This window comes from Sinocyclocheilus rhinocerous, unplaced genomic scaffold (assembly GCF_001515625.1).
Source record: "Sinocyclocheilus rhinocerous isolate Xijiao unplaced genomic scaffold, SAMN03320098_v1.1 scaffold7749, whole genome shotgun sequence".
Classification (NCBI taxonomy): Eukaryota; Metazoa; Chordata; class Actinopteri; order Cypriniformes; family Cyprinidae; genus Sinocyclocheilus; species Sinocyclocheilus rhinocerous.
Window position 1 is genome coordinate 9,632 of NW_015638091.1, and position 2,992 is coordinate 12,623.

At 36.4% G+C, this 2,992-nt stretch overlaps 1 long non-coding RNA gene across 1 annotated transcript; it reads right to left on the bottom strand.

Moving 5' to 3' along the window:
* Positions 1 to 629: 629 nt before the first annotated feature.
* On the bottom strand, positions 630 to 2,898 carry LOC107749603 (uncharacterized). Its single transcript, XR_001641059.1, has 3 exons — positions 2,329 to 2,898; positions 834 to 957; positions 630 to 741 (listed from the first exon to the last, which is right to left on the bottom strand). It is a non-coding gene; the product is annotated as an uncharacterized LOC107749603 (long non-coding RNA).
* Positions 2,899 to 2,992: the final 94 nt, after the last annotated feature.

Consider the following 2,992-nt stretch of genomic DNA (forward strand, 5'->3'; position numbering starts at 1 on the left):
GCTCACTATGTTTCTAATATTGTTGTTAAAATTATCGCATCATTACATCTTTAGCGGGGTAGCAGAAAAGGCTTGAATGATGCAAGTTTGGCTTTAGGTAAAAATACAGGATACAGTGCTGAATGATCATTGCCATAAACAACCCTGGTCGATTGTGGTGTATACGGCCCCGTTGTTTTAATCTGCTGCTCACTTTAAACTGTAAAATGGTGCCGTGTCCACTGTTTGAGGATGCCTGATCTATACTGATTTTAAAATGGTGGTTCCATTTTTTGAGTGAATGCACTCCCTGATAATATTATTTCAAAATGTACAAAAAACATGCAAATACAAGACTATAAACCACAGACAAAATAAAACTCGAATATAACAATGTAAAAAAAATAATAAAATAATAAATAAAACTGATAAAACATTACAAAATTTAAAATATTTAAAATATACAGTATATAACCAGTGTCATGGCAATAGACACTGTACTGATTCACTGACACTGTGCAACCCATTGTGTCTAACACAATTCTGTATTTTCAACAAATGCTGGCGTGATCAGATTTAGCCACTTTGGGCTGCAAAAATCAGGGGGAAAAAGTACCAAAACATTCTAGTTGGATTGCTTTACAAACCTCTAATAAGCCCCGACAATAATGGAGACACAGCAGTGTTGAATACTTCCTCCTGCTCTGTTGTGGGGTCAAAGACATAATCATAGGTGAAAGCCTTGTCATTGCCAACGATCACCTAAAAGGGAAACAGGATTTAATGAATATTTAACAACATGACTTTTTGATGCATAAGTGTGAATGAAATAGGCATGGTCTCATGACACAGACCTGAGGTTCACCGGGTACAAAAGTGAGACAGCACTGACATCCTTCATTGATCTCTTTGGGAACCAAAGGCCGGCATCTCAGCGCAACCCTTACAGGAATTACTTTCTCATCCTCCTTGGTCATACTGGAAGAACAGATAAAGTTATATCACCAATTAGCCTACTACCTGAACTCACATATTGTCTGAAAAAGCCAGTTTGCACAAAGGAAGACAAGCCCAGACTGGTTATTTAAGCATTACCATTATCTTTTTTAAAAAATTTGTTTAAGCATCAGTCTGTTCAACCAAAGACACCAGGGATCTCCTGTTGCACAATGGTTGCAGCTAATTGTTGTGAAAAGAAACAAACAGTAAGTCATACAAAATTGGTCACTTAATTTTATACAAAACCCAAATCAATATATCTAAATCAATATCAATTCAGTCATTACAGCACAATAATAAAATAGGATAATAATATATCTTCAAGAACTACAAAACACCTTTCAGTAGCATTACTTTTTGGTATAGAATGTGTTCTACCGAGTTTGAGGAACACGGAGTGTGGGGATGCACCGATCGACTGGCCAATGTGGCCATCAGCCAGGGCTGCGTTTCCGGATAGCATTGTATGCCTAAATTGATCGTAGACCCATTGCCACCAATGGAGCTACGATCAACTTGGGCTTATGGTGCTTTTGGGAAATGCAGCCCAGGATTGGACTGATTTTGCTTCAAACATGGCAATCGGAATCTGCCATGAAATATCATGCCCAAAACTAAGCACTCTCTGTAATTCACCGCTTTCATGTGTCATAAATTTAGAAATTCACCAAAATGTATGGGTTAATCCTGGTCAGCAAGGGATATAGATGAACACTATGTTCAACATCACTAATTGCCTGCATATTAATACTATGGTAGCCTTTTTAAACTATGGCTCATGGGATGTAGGTGTTGTGTTCCATCGATGGCTCACACTACTTTTCATTTGGAAATTTTGATTATTGTATGTCTTGAAAATCCTAGTTTCTTCAGCAGTTCATTTACAAAAATGACTTCCAGTGGAAGTATCTCTTATTACCATTCATAAAACCACTGATTAAAGTTTGCCATAGTAGAAGTCAAAGTCAACAACAAACCACTTATGTGGTGCAGCTGACTATTAGACATACATACATACATACATACATACATACATACATACATGTCATTCAACATGGATTGCAAGTTAGCCAAAGGGATATAAGCCTTACTTTTTGGTCCAAAATAGGTTTGTATGCAACTGATTTAACATCCAAGACTAGTCTTTAAGATGTAAGACAATAAAAACAGATTTATGCAACAAGGCCCTTAGGCCTGAACGGAGTTAATGCCAACATCGTGCAACTTCATATACACATTTTACATACAATCATACATCTGCACTAAACAACACACAAACAAACAAAACAAGGAGCTGATACAACAAAAAAGTAAGTTATGTTTAAAACGCATGTCATTTAGTTACGTTACCTTCCACGCTGCAATCTGTTGTTGTCGTGCTCGAGGAGTAAAGCTCAGTAAAAGTTCCTTTTAACACAAAATCGAAAAAATCTTAAATAAGATAAAACGATCTTAACCGCACTCCCAAAATACCGATATTTTATGTAAAGACAGACTTCGTTAACCGTTTCTGTCATAAAAATCCGAGAATCGCTGTTTCTCTACAGAAAGACCCTGCCCGCCACTTTCAAATAACCAGCTCCGCCTTTGACGTCTTCTTCTTCTTCTTCTTCTTCTTCTTCTTCTGTGGATTTATTGGCGGGTCGCATACCAGCTTTTAAGGTGCATACCGTGCATACCGGTGCTGGAGTGTGAAGTGATTTCAGTCTAGGCATATATTATGAATTCTATATGCTATTCTTAAGTCCACTATTCCTAATGAATTTTAAAATTGTCTTTATTATTTTACCACATCCTTGTTTTGTGTTTAATATGTTGCAAATTGAAAATTCATTACATCCTAAGTTCTGTAATTCTCTTTGTAGTTCATTCCTTTCCTGTTCATACCTAGGACAGAGTAACAACACATGATCAACTGTTTCCTTTACTTGGCATGTTTCACATAATTTCCCAATTTTTTTTTTTATTATTTTTTTTTTTATTCTCTCCCACAAATTAGTTATTTTAAGGAACT